This window comes from Euprymna scolopes, chromosome 34, assembly GCF_053919585.1.
Source record: "Euprymna scolopes isolate OS-2025 chromosome 34, ASM5391958v1, whole genome shotgun sequence".
In the NCBI taxonomy this organism is placed as follows: Eukaryota; Metazoa; Mollusca; class Cephalopoda; order Sepiida; family Sepiolidae; genus Euprymna; species Euprymna scolopes.
In genome coordinates this window covers 52,440,183-52,455,400 of record NC_136515.1, presented here as the reverse complement: position 1 = coordinate 52,455,400, position 15,218 = coordinate 52,440,183, and positions in this window count along the sequence as shown.

The window sequence follows — 15,218 nt, the reverse complement described above, 5'->3', positions numbered from 1 at the left end:
TGCCCGGCTTTGAATTATGATCAACGAATATTTCACACTCCTATATTTTTATTGTCATCAAAATCCGTGAAATCGCCCGGGAGGAAGCTTCACACGTCTCCGTCCAGTAACTTATATGTTATTCTACATTGCACTCTAGAGAACCTACTGTTTTTTTTTATATATATTATTATATATAATCTCCTGTATAGATCCGCTACTTTTAAGATTGAAATAGAATTTTCGTATGTCTTTTATTTTTACATTCCAAATAAAATTACCGAAAGTGTGTCATTTTTTAAGTTCGAACTAGAATTTCCGTGGGTCTACCACTGTTAATTTCGAAACAGAATTTCTGTAGGTTTGCCACTATTAAGTTAGAAATAGAATTTCCCCAAGTCTGACATACATACGTTCGAAATAGAATTTTCGTAGGTCTGCCACAATAGAATTTAAAATATTTTTTAATCGTTACACACGCATAATGAATGTGTCCGTTGTAAGAATACTCGTTATTGTTTAATTCTGTTTCTATGTTTTGTAAACGAATTCAAGAAATAAAATAAAAACTAAACTCTGTTTTTATAAATAACGTTGCGTTTTGATTGGCCAATTCCATTCGCGAACTAAAAACCCTTGTATTTTTGCAGCTGTTGGGTTAAACTCGCCTTTGAAAGGAATTTAATGAATTCTTTAAATTCTCTGAATATTACAAAACATAGAAAAATATTACCGAGTTGGAATTTCTACTAAAGTACTTGTAAAAAACAGGTACTCTTGTTATTAACATGCGTCTATTCGATCTGCGCGGTTTATGGAAATCGTTTCAGACAAGGCATGAAACCATAATGCTATAAAATTTCTACTTTAAGGTAAAACAAAACAAATAGCGGTAAAACTTGCGGAGAATGCTGTTTTACGGTTGTTATAAAAATGGAACGGAAATTTAAATTTCGTTCCGTTTTAAATTCGGTACCTTTTTACATTACGTTCAACTCATCGTTCACATTCGACATTTCAACTTTTATATGTTTTCGAGGATGCTGACAAGTTTGGAAGCGGTGTTTATTCCAAAAGCCGTTTTTAATATGGTGAAGTTAAGGGTGTTTATTCTGAAAGCCATTCTTAATATGGGGAGGTAGGGGTGTCTATTCCGAAAGCCGTTCTTAACATGGTGAGCTTGGGATGTTTATTCGTTGTAAGCATCTCCGATATTTTCAATGTGAACCGTGAATTGGACTTGTGTAAAAAAAAAAAAAAAATACCAAAAAGGTATACCAAATTAACTTTTTCCATTTAAAAAATAAATTATTTCGTTTTTGTTCATGAAAAAAATTGTTTTTATAAAAAAAATCTTTCGTTTTTTATATATATATATAAAAAGTACGATTGTTGAATGTTATTCTTTTGATTACTTTCGTTTTTTTTTGGGGGGGGGTACAATAAAAAAAATGATTAAAACAGAACGAAATTTAAATGTTCTATTTTTACAATCCTATCCAGCGTGGTCGCAGCCAACTTTGTAGTGTAATTCAAATCTTGTCGGTAGCTGATTACTTGATGCTTCGCCAGAGATATCAAGAGTATTTTTATCGTGACGCCAAAGGGGTGTCTACCACGGTTTAAGAGAGTTCCATCTACCTTCGAGAGAAGGAAAGACTGCGCCAGTTTATTAACCTGGTATTTTACCTCGCGGTACATACAGCGTCTCGCCTTCTCAAATGGTAACCCATCTGATACTTTTATATATATATATATATATATATATATATATATATATATATATATATATGTGTGTGTGTTCTCTAGAGTGCAATGTAGAATAACATATAAGTTACTGGAGGGAGACGTGTGAAGCTTCCTCCCGGGCGATTTCACGGATTTTGATGACAATAAAAATATAGGAGTGTGAAATATTCGTTGATCATAATTCAAAGCCGGGCAACGACGGGTATATATATATATATGTATATATATATATATATATATATATATATATATATATATATATATATATATATGTATATATGTATATATATATATGTATATATGTATATATATATATGTATATATATATATATATATATAACTTTTATTTTACCGTGCCAATAAATATGATCATCACTATATATATATATATATATATATATATATATATATATATATATATATACACAGTGATGATCATATTTATTGGCACGGTAAAATAAAAGTTAAATTTTGTCTAATAAATTCTAAAAACGGGATTAAATTAAAGAAAATAACAAAGTATATTATGTATTTTTAACTGGCCTTTCCGATGCAGCAATCGGATTTTAGAAAAAATAAATAATAAAGGAACAACAAACATAATTGCAAAAAACCCTTGTTCAAAATTATTGGCACGGCTTTGTTTTTCTTTTAGTATCAGTATAATATCAATCAATTTCCGGTTTACGTGCTTTCTGAACTTTTTTATAGCCATATTATGCTTGTTTAACGCTAATTCAGTGAATAATTTTTTTCCAGATAATTTTTAGATAGCGATTTATTTAAACTATTATAAGTGACTAAATTATAATTTTCAATCGCCATGGTTAAAACTAAGGAACACAGCGAAGACGTCAGGAAGCTTGTTGTAGCATGCCATACCAATGGGGAGGGCTATGATAAGATTTCAAAGAAGCTAAACCTTCCCAAATCCACTGTTAGAGCCATAATAAACAAGTTCAAATCGCAAGGCCACGTTATGAGTTTAGAGGGTAGAGGGAGAAAAAGGATTCTTTCCCCAAGAGATGAACGGAAAATTGTTCGACAAGTAAAACAAAACCCAAGGATCTCTGTTGGGGAGATTGTTGATGAACAGAGCACCTCTGGAGTGAATGTATCTCGACATACAGTTGGTAGAGTTTTGAAGAGAGCTGGTTTAAAAGCATGTCGTCCGAGAAAGACTCCCTTATTGAAGCCTATGCACCTGAAAGCAAGGCTAGCCTTTGCAAAACATCATATTGATAAAGATGTTGCATTCTGGAAACGTGTTCTATGGACTGACGAAACGAAAATAGAGTTATTTGGCCATAATAAAGTGTCTTATATTTACAGAAAATCTGGCGAAGCTTTCCTGCCTAAGAACACCATACCCACAGTGAAGCACGGTGGAGGCAGTTTGATGTTTTGGGGATCCTTTGCTGCCTCTGGACCAGGGCGACTTGTTAAGGTCACAGGTAGCATAAAAAAGGAAGATTATGTTAAAATATTGGATGAAAACCTGAAAGACTCTGCTAAAGAGCTCTCACTTGGTCGTCGTTGGTGGTTCATGCAAGATAATGACCCAAAGCATTCGGCTAAACTGACTAAGAAATGGCTTGAGGACAATCATATTAATGTTTTGGAGTGGCCATCACCAAGCCCAGACCTTAATCCAATTGAAAATTTATGGAGAACATTAAAATTGAGGGTAATGCAAAGGAAGCCTAAGAATCTTATTCAATTGGAGGATTATTGTCAGGAAGAGTGGGCTAAAATTACTACTGAAGAGTGCAACAACTTGGTTGTAAACTATGAAAAGCGACTGAGGAAGGTAATCAAGGCCAAAGGCTATACAATTGATTATTAAATAAATCGTGCCAATAATTTTGAACAAGGGTTTTTTGCAATTATTTTTGTTGTTCCTTTGTTATTTATTTTTTCTAAAATCCGATTGCTGCATCGGAAAGGCCAGTTAAAAATACATAATATACTTTGTTATTTTCTTTAATTTAATCCCTTTTTTAGAATTTATTAGACAAAATTTAACTTTTATTTTACCGTGCCAATAAATATGATCATCACTGTATATATATATAAAGCTGAACGTCTGTGTGTGTCTGGTCACGAATAGACCACCATCCTGGCCTTCGGGCCAAGATTAAAGTGTAGTATCTGTTCCGGCAGATGCTGCAAGCTATGACTAGCTATGACTAGCAAAGACCAGATGTGGGGGCAACCCCACATGCCTGACCATTAACCAGCTCCCATTTCCCACCTCTCGGGAGCTGGTCCCCTTTTTCCCTTCCCCCTCCCTTCACTCCTCACGTTAAAAATCGGCCTTGTGCCTAAGTTTCTCGGTGGGGGAGCAAATAAATACCATCTGTTCCGGCAGACACTGCAAGCAAAGACCCTATGTGGGGGCGACCCCACAGATAAGACCTTGGTCAATGTAAGGGTAACCCTTCATACCAATTGTCACTATCCAGCTCCCCTACTCCCCGGGGAGTTGGTCCCCATTTCCCCTTCACTCCTCACATTAAAAATCGGCCTTGTGCCTAATTTGCTCGGTGGGGGAGCAAATAAATACCTGGTCACGAATAGGCTCCTATATGGTTGACTAATATAGTAAACTGATTACATATAATGATAGAAGATGTATCAAGACACAGGAATGGGCATGTTTGATCTAGCATAATGATTATTCATTAAAATTGTGGGGTCTGCGTACGCGCCTTGTCCACAAAGTATGGAAATAAAAAAATTAAAAAAAACGTTTACAAGGGTTTTTGATATAGATGTACATAATAATACTTTGATAAGTACGTTTTAACTTAAATAGGGATGGTATGATAAAATTGTAGGGTCTCCGTTCGTGCCTGGCCTCCATAGATTGGAAATAGGCACAGACGTTAATAAAGACTTTTCATATCTATCTGCGTAAGTATACTTTGATAATTATGTTGCATTTTTTTAGAAATATGGTATAATAAAATTATGGGGCGTTCGTTCGCGCCTGACCTCTATAGAATAGAAATATGCAAAAAAGTTTAAGAAGGTTTTTTTTAATATAGATCCACAGAATATTGTGATAAGTGTTTCAGTGTGAACAGGTATGGTATAATAAATTATGGTATTTATCTATTATATTTTTATTTTCATCATATTTTGCTTTGGTTTTGATACCCCCAAATTCGAAGCTATCTCTTTACAACCCTTCCTTTTCATAACCTATCATACTTTAATAAATCAGAGTCCATTTTCTATACGCTGTCTTTGAACCCAGTCAACGACGGGTATTTTTGCTAGTATATATATATATATAAAATATACATTTGTCGCAAATGTTTCAGTCCATCGAAGGAATTCGTCAAACAATAGAAAGAAAGAAACGTTTGCTATTCGTATGTATTCTGACACTTAAATATGCACACACAAATGCTTATATCTTTGAAGAATATTATCGTGCACTCTTAAAATGAAAACTTTTTTTAAAGAATTTTACGTTTATTTTATTACTTTTTTTTTTAAAGAATTTATTTTATTACTAAAAATAGTAAACATGTTTTATTTGTTTGTCTTAACATTACAGCCGTATTTTCAAGATTGGGGGAAATAAAAAGATGATTATTTTTTTTTTTTTTTTACATTTTCACCCCAAACAAGGCACAGTGCCACTTTGATGTAGCTGGCTACTTTCTGGGACATAATTTGCAGGGGTACTATGTAGGCAGTTCATCAGAAAGATGTCTGTTTACATTACACGTGAATTTCTGCATGTCAGTACAGTCAGAGAAGCAGAAACCCGCGTGGGAATGCTAAAGTCTACCAGTCCTAGGGAAGAAACTATTAGAGCAGAAAGCTTTCTTACATCTAATGATTACTACTATGCAGGGTGGGATTCTGCTGCTTGTCGGGTTTGTCGAGAGTATTTACGTAGAGGTGCACAAGAGCTTGCATTTCGTCGGAGCATCGACCAATAAAATCTTGTATAGATTTTGGAATTCCCTCCCTGTTTACTGCTTCATTGACTGCATTTACCTGCAGAAGTTTTAATGTAATGAATTGTACCTGATTCAAAATAGCAGCCTCTTGCATTCAATTTGTGATATCTCTTATTTGCTGTACAAAAGAGTTTTAAAAGAAAGATCTCGACGCTATCATTGTTGATGGAACAAGAGTAAGCTGCTGCCGAGGAAAAAATATTACAAATAGTACAAATTCGCGTGTTCGACAAAATACACCTGAAAACGCTTACATCCGCTGAAAACTTTGTGAAAATAACATTAAAGATGAGAACTGTAGTCCAAATAATTCAAATTATGCAAAAAATATTAGGCATCTAAAAAATTCCGATGGATATTTGCATCTTTAAACAACCTTTAAAATCCGAAAGAGAGGGTCTCTTAACGCTACGGGAACATGGGGTCACTAGATTATTTCACGCAGCGTGTCTGCGCCAAGAATACCCTTCTTTAGGTTTTCCAATGCACAAACTCATGTGGTATCCTGACAAGAAATGAAACTACAATATCTAAGGAGCTATAGAAAAAGAAAAAATACAACTTCAAGGTCAAAACCCGTAAAAGATAAGTAGTTGATGGATAGTTCTTATCACAGAAAACAGCAATTATTCACCCTTTGTCCGAAACATTGCTCATGCAATGCGAGGACTAAAGGACCAAATAAGTGAAGCAAGAATCTTGAAGTAAACTTTTTGTCTACTTTCTAATCTCCTAAACGGTCGCTTATTTTAACACTAACGGTTTTTTGCAGTTCTAAGAAAGAAGCTTTGTTCATGGAATCTACGTTTAGCTTTAGGCACAGATAACGAGCCGGGGAATTATTGATAGTGGTTTTGACTAGACGAGTGTTTTTCGTGAAAGTTTGGCGAGGGGGGGACCATAGATTAAACAAGTTCTTGTCGAATCGCCCCCACAATTAATCCAATTTACAAAATATTCACTACTTACGATTACTACGCTATAATCCCATTGATTAATGTACACCCATCAACTCTTATCCTCAATTAACCTCCGGGCCTTGATAAGTGGTGACTCCTATGTAAAAAAAAACAGGTTCAACCTCGCTTAACTTCGGTGACCTAATGTCAATGTAGTTATGTCATATATAATGATTTACATGTGCACTTTTAAAACCGTGCGCAGTTTCATTATCCCGTATTACGTTGATACACGTGTCAGCGGATTGTATTGCCTTCTTGCCATGTCCCATATTTCTACCTGTAAAGTTTATTGTGAAATTCTGTTGCGATCCGTACATGTGAGTAGACCCTTGATACACAAGAGGGCCGCATAAATGAAATCGAGGCCAGATATTCCCGCTATTTTCACAAAAAAATAAAATAAAATAAGTGACAGCGATCACGAAAATCGAGAAACAGCCGACCATATATCCGTTCGTAATTTCTGAGGAGCGATTGTGCTGGCCGCGGTCATTGTCCATGTCAGAAATAATAAACCGATTTCACATCAAGTTCGCTCAGACGTGGACATCGTGTCCACCATTGCGTTCTTGAACACGTTCGTCCAGCAGAAACGTTTGCTCTTGGAGTGTTTTCGCCTTCGTGTCCTTCGCTTGGCGCGGACACTTGATTCGAAAGCATCGCCAATCGCTTTGCATCAACATCACTTTTCACTTTTCTAAAAGGTATGTGTGCATTGGAACTCTTCAGCACGCACGGCCCAAAAGGAGATTTGTCTTTTATAATACGAAAATATTAATATATATATATATATATATATATATATATATATATATATACATACATATATATACATATATTAATTTATTTATCTTTGTTCTCTTATTGCAGTCTTACTAAAAATTGAAACATCTTAAGAATACTTAAGCAAAAAAAAAAAAAACTTCCACATATTAATATGGGAGGGGAGACTATCTTCAAATTCTATTTTAAACTGGGAATGGACAAAGGACTTACACTACGTAGATATAAATAAGTCTCTCTTACCATTTTTTTAATTTTTAATGGAGAGTAGATAATGCAGTGGATGTGTAATCGGCAGCTCCAGTAATTCTCGCTTTTCCTTTTTTTGTCCCTCAGTCCTCATTTCTAATGGGTGATGTTTCTGACAAAGGGTGAAGAAAAAGATGCTTCCCAGGTCGGTAGTACTTCGTGAACAGTAGTCTGAGATATCGGAAACTTTCTGTCTCTAATTCTATCCTTGCGGCCATGTCACTAGTAAGGGTGCTGGAGGTAAACGTTTTCATCTGGGCTGAGGTTAACCGCTTGATAGTCAGGGACCCAAACCTTGGAATAACTAATAAGGAGGCTGTCCTATCAGCAGGTGCAAAGTACTGGGGCTGCTGTATTGCTATTTGGTGAATGAATTCTGGACAATGCAGTAGTCTCTGGTGGGGCCTCTCGATGCCATACTAGTGGGTAATTGTTACGGCTTTACCTTATCATGTGCTACAAAAAAATGCCCGTCTTTTCTCTCTTACCTTCCCTCTCTGTTCTGCTCTAACCAAGTATGCTGACCTGTTCCACAAATCCCAAAATCCTCAACATGAAATATCTCAAAAAAGAAAACACGAATAAACCTAGAACCCCATCAATATGGTTTCTGTTTTGCTAGATCTACAGCAGATGTGCTAACAGTTATATCTCATAGGATTAGTGAATCTCTCGACAAAGGCTTCGTTTCTAGGTCAATTGCTCTTGAAATATCCAAGGCCTTCGATAAGGTATGCCATAAAGGCCTACTACACAAGATTTCCAGCTACGGTATAACTGGAAATGTTTTCTCGATCATTAAATCATTTCTCTCTGATAGGCTCATAAGAGTAGTGATTGGTGGCAGAAATCAGAGGCACACAGTATTAATACTGGAGTCCCTCAGGGGTCCATACTGGGCCCAACTCTCTTCCTGATCTACATCAATGATCTCCCAAAACACATACTTAAATCTTTACCTATCTATCTCTACATCATAAACGCTCTGATCCCCATCTGGCATCAATTGAAATGGATGGCTCTCGTCTAAGGGAGGCCCCATGTTTTAATAAGCTTCTGGGTTTGACCTTTACTCCTGATCTTAAATTGAACACATACATCAAGTCTGTGGCGAAGGTCGCTGAGAAAATGGTGGGATCCTTCTACCGCTCCAGAAGATATCTCACTAATGATTCAATTCTCTATCTATATAAAGGCCAAGTACGTCCAAGGATGGAGTACTGCTGCCACATCTGCGCAGGAGCTGCTAAAACAGTCTATCCTGCCTTGGCATAGTACAAAATAGACTTCATGGCTTGGTGGGGGATGCCCTATTCTATTCCCTGCAACCTCTTTCCCACAGAAGAGACGTAGCGAGCCTATCTTTGTTCTATCGTTATTTCTATGGCAAGTGCTCGTCTGAGCTCCATTTTCTGGTCCCCCCTCGCCAATCTTTTTCAAAAAACACCCGACTAGCTGAAACCACCGTCAATAATTTCCCCCACTCCTTATCTGTGCCTAAATCAAAACGTAGATTTTATGAACAAAGCTTCTTTCTTAGAACTGCACGCCTGTGGAACTCTGTTCCGCTTGCCTGTTTCCCTCCCAACTTCAACCTGGATGTCTTCAAGTCCAACACAAACAAATTCTTGATGAACCGCCCCCTTAAGTAATGACACTTTTTCAATTCTCCAATACTATTACTACACTATCCCATTGATTACTGTACACATAATAACCCTTATTCCCGAGTGGCCCTTGGGCCTTGATAAGTGGTGAACTCCATGTAAAAAAAAATACGAGCCCATGTTTATGCATATATGATCTTCAACTATTGACAAAGAATCTAAGTTGAACGAATCTGGGATCTTTTATCGGAGATATCCACCAGTAATAGAAAAGTGAGTTCTATCACTTACAAATCGCCCCGCTAATCACACGCAGTGCGCACATACGCCAATGATCTACTCTTGTGATTCCTCTCTAGAAATGAATCGGGTTAGAGTAAGCGTTAGGATAAGGTTAGGGTGAGGGCTCGGTTACAAGTGCAGATCAATGAATGCAGAATAAATGCCATTGTGGGACGCATCCTGGAATGGTGGACAACTATATGTTAGAAATATATGGGAAACGATCGTCTTATGCAGATAATCATTTGCATTAATGGATTCTTGTGTAAATAATAAGAGTGTTCTTGTACAACATTCATTCTGCTTTTAATTGGTGGATTGATTTTAGGGACTGTTCTTCTACAAACGCGACAGAACTAAAAAAAAAAAAATTGCTAAAAAAACATTTGAAAGCAGATTGTTAAAACTATTTAGTAAAATTGTAAAACATTTTGTAAAATCAAAAACGAAAATCCACAAAAACATTAATACGATAAAGTTATCCATTGTAGTTAAAGGCAACTCAAAGGTTACATTTTCATTATTTACTATAGAGGGACGCGCCATTCATTTGTTTACAAAGAGACACTCATTATTTATTCTTTGGTATGAGTAAACGGAAGATTGAACTCTGATCTCCAGAGCGTAATCGATTGATTTAAGTATTATTCTATTGGACGCCTCATCATGCAGCTATCAATTTAATTCTAAGTATTTATTTGAAATCTATAACTTGCATCATCCATCTTAAATATAAATCTATTGTAATTTTAAAAGCTGTTTTTCTTTAGATTAGCTCCCGTGTTTAAAAAAGCTATTAGTTTCCTTTAAATTACCTCCCTTGTTTAAAAAAGGCTAATAGTTTTCCTTTAAATTACATCCCTTGATAATTAATAAACGTAATGTTTTTTAAGAAAAGATTTTGGTAAAATAACCCATTTTTTATCGAGCAAATTCAACAACTATAAATATCGAGAAATCTATTTTATATTTATAAGATAAACGTACAAAATAAAAACAAATATAAATTTATACTAAACTATTTAAAAATATTTTTTTTACATAGGCGTCACCTCTTATCAAGGCCGATCGGCCACTCAAGGATAAGGGTTAAAGAGTGTAGAGTAGTCAAAAGGACAATATAGTAATCGATAGTAATGGAAGTTCGGTAAATTTGTTAACTTAAGTGGAACGGCTCATCAGAAACTTGTTCACGTTGGACTTGAAGACAACCATATTATAGACAGCTGGAAAGCAGGAAAACGGAAGACAATTCCACAGGCGTGCAGTTCTAAGAAAGAAGCTTTGATTATGGAATCTATGTTTAGGTTTAGGAACAGATAAAGAGTGGGGGAAATTATTGATAATGTTTTCAGCTAGTCTAGTGTTTCTTGTGAAAGTTTGGCGAGGGGGGACCATAGATTGAAGCTCGGTCGAACACTTTCCATGAAATTATTGATAAAGCAGAGACAAACTCGCAACATCTCTTCTGTAAGATAGAGGTTGCAGCGAAGAGAAAAGGACATCTCCCACCAGGCCACGAAGTCTATTTTGAACCCTATCAAGGCAGGACAAGTCTTTTCTAGCAGCTCCTGCCCATATGTTGCAACAGTATTCCATCCTTGGACGTATCTGACTCTTATATAGATAGAGAATTGCATCAGCAGTTAGATATCTACTGGATCGATAGAAGGATCCGACCATTTTTTATTCAAATGAGACATACAAATAGCTGCGTCTTTACTCTATTACATATATATACGGTATTTTAAAATATTTTTTTTTTACAGCATATCAACCATTTGGAGGTTATTAAGTACTAAGAGGATTAGAGGTTACATTTAAATGAGGGCAGCCTGAGTCAGGAGGTATGCAGATATGTGTCTGTTCATATTACATTTAAATTTATGCGTGTCAGTCAGAGAAGAAGAGGTATGGTATTCTGCACTAAAATAAAAGAAAATGAAAAGAGATTAAAAACAAAAAAATAAATGTGCTACAAAAATGTTACTAAAGGCAAGAAAAGTTACTATTCTACCTTACCGAGTATATATTATTTGTGTTTTAACGTATTTCGAAGCATTAGAAACGCCAGTTCCCGGCAATCTTTCCCACAGAAGAGATGTCGCGAGTCTGTCTCTACTATTTTCATGGTAAGTGCTCGGTGGGAATACAATCCATGGTCCCTCCTCGCCAAACTTTCACAAAAAACATTAGACAAGCTAAACCGCTCTATATGATTTTCCTTACTCTCTAACTGTGCCTAGATGTAAACGCAGATTCCATGAACAAAACTTCTTTCACAGAACTGCCCGCCTTTGGAACACTGTTCCACTGGCATGCTTCCTGGTTGAATACTATATCTATATATATATATAAATGTAAATGTTGGTTCGTTCGGAGTTAATTGTCTAAAAAACCACTGGACGGATGGCTTTCACGTTTTGGTATAATATGTTTACTATATCCATGTGTGTTTTTATATATTTCTTTTTAATTATAACATTATACTTAATTTTTCTATGATAAATAGCTGGATTTCTTTGTACCGAGAGGCCATTTTTTTATTTAGGGACAATTATTTATTACCGCTTCCTGTCACGTGACCAGTGTTACAATTTAGCGGTTTTCCTGCTAGATCTGGAGATTTCGTTTACAATCTAGCAGGAAATTCTAGAAAATCTGGAGGTATTTGGCACCCAGACACTCGCATTAGATTGCTTGAAAATACTTTAAAACATAAAATAAACTCATTCATATAAGTAAAGAAAAGTAGCATTTATTGCCTTTGGTAACAATTATTTATTGATTATTTGTTTTGTTTTTCACCTGTTTTTCGACTAACCATTCTTAAATCTCGCTATAAAATCGATTTTTCCAAGTACATTTTAGGTGGTGGGGGGCATTCCAATCTCCCCGAAGGGGTTTGTATTACTGTACACGGGTTTGTATTAGTGTACACATAGATTCGAAAAAGTTGTCAAAAAACAAATATATAACAAATAAATGTTATCAAAGGCAAGATAAGTTACTTTTCTGCCAAACTGGATATATTTTTTGTGTTTTTATTCAATGTAACATATTTATTCAGCTCGAAAAACATACAGTGTTTACCGATGTATTCGAAAATTCAAGATGGCGTCTCATACTCTCTTTAACACCGTAAGTATGGAAAAAGGTGTTATAAATAAAAAACTATACAAAATACTATTAAAAACCCGCCGAATATATGTCAACCTATGTCATGGTTAACATATATTGAGCGAGTTTTTAACAGTATTTTACCCGGTTTTTTATTTATAACATCTTTTCCCACACTTACCGTGTTAAAGAGAGAATCAGACGCCATCTTGAATGTTCCAATACATCGGTAAACACTGTATGGTTTTCGAGCTGAATAAACATGTTACATTGAATAAAAACACGAAAAATATATCCAGTTTGGTAGAAAAGTAACTTATCTTGCCTTTGATAACATTTATTTGTTATATATTTCTTTTTGGACAACTTTTTCGAATCTATGTGTACAGTAATACAAACACCCATTTTGTGTTTTATATACATAAAGTACAATTGTTGAATGTTACTGTTTTGATTATATTCGTTTGGGGGGGCACAATTAAAAAATTAAGAAAGATTAAAATGAAGCGAAATTTTAGTTTCCGTTCCCTTTTTACAACAACCGTAAAACAGTGCATACTCAGCAAGTTTTATCGTAATTTATAAGCATATTGAAACACTAAATCAACATTTTATTTATTTTTTTGCATAATTAATGATGGGAGTATTTTTCTGTTTATTTTCTTAACATCTGTTAAAACAATATAAATAATTTGTACATTCTCTTGAAAAAAAGAATCAAACTTTTCTTTACTTTCACATGTGTTCCATTTTAACAAACTGAGCCACAGCAACGCGTGGTCGGGTACAGCTAGTATATATATTGCGATTTAACTCCCTTATTTTGTTCCGCGAGCTGACACACTTCGAAACGTCAAACCCGTAACCATGCAAAAATTGAAGGAAAACATCATAATGAAACAAGGGATTTAAATCGCAATCCAGAGATTCTGCAATCTGGCATAAATAATGTTTTGCAAAGAGCACAAATATGCAAATCTGAAAATGGGCAACATTTACAAGACATTATTTTTTATAAATTATTGTTTAATTATAGCATTTGGTTGAAAATTATTTTGGTGACACTCTGGTAGTTGATGGTTCAATCCTACGTCGGGCGAATTCGAAATATAAGGACTTCTACTCAATCATATCGGACGGAATGACATCATGCTGACCCTGGGGATTAAGTAAAGTGTTCCGTTTAGATTATCGAGTTAACTAGACAGGTTTTTGAGTTGAACAAGATACACCTTAAGAAGGTCAGAACTTACATCGGTCGAAACGTTGTGAAAATGATGAGTCTAAATAATCCAAATAAAACCAAGTATCAATCTTTCTGTTAAAGTTTAGAAACAAAAGTCAAAATAAAAAGTTTAGAAGTATATTTTCCTTATAATATTATCCAGACTCTTGGTGATAATAAGCTCAATGAAGATGTATTTCGACTTTCAGAGCATATAAAATGATTTTTGTTTATATTTTTTAAAAGTGTTATCTTATTATTTTTTAGTTTAAAATTAATCAAGTTTCTAATGTCTATTTCCTCATCTAAAGGATCTTTATTTTATTTGTGGCAATTTTTAATGATGTCTGTTTGTCTCTGATGAGTTGTATTTCGGCACCATCAGTACGATGAAATGCGAGTAAAACATTTATGTAGAAAATGGATTCGCCTATATTATAAGTGAAATAGTTAAAAAAATTTAAAAATAAAAAAATGTAAAATAAAATCATTGCGGACTTATTCTGTATATATATATGTAATTATATATATATATATATATATATATATATATATATATATATATATAGCGAACATTTCTGTAAAAGTCTGAGGACGCTACAGACGGCTAAAAAAATGGCCGTGTAGCCGAAACAATAATGTAACTTAAAAGAAAGATACGGTAATAAAAAATAAAACGCATATTTGCTCTACAACAGTATTGAACACTTCCTTCAGTTTTTATTAATTACCATCTCCACTATATATATATATATATATATAGAGAGAGAGAGAGAGAGAGAGAGCGAGAGAGAGAGAGAGGGGGGGAGAAAAATAAAAAGAAACAAACCTGTTACGTGTTCATCAACGTTTCGTCTTTATTTAGAGATTTCATATATATATATATATATATATATATATGCAAATTTATTTAATTCAAATTTTTGACGCTTTGCTTTTCAATTTCAATAACTGAGTCGAGTACCTGCTGTTGGTTCATTTACCTGCAATTAATAACCTCCATTACACTGAAATCCTTTAATTATGCTTGATTATTTTTATTTTAATATTGGAACTTTTTCCATATGTGTATTTTTATATTCTCATGTTTTTTTAAGTTTTGTGACGAAAAATCATAAAACTTTTTGTTTCATACTATGCAGCAACCAGCAAATACGTAGAAATTTTTAAAAAGTTTTTAATGTGACTATTAGATTATTTTGCTAACTGTTTTTTCTCTGATGAGAAAAATTTGCATTCTTTGAAACTCCGCGGATTAAGGAGCACCTAACTACCAGCTTTG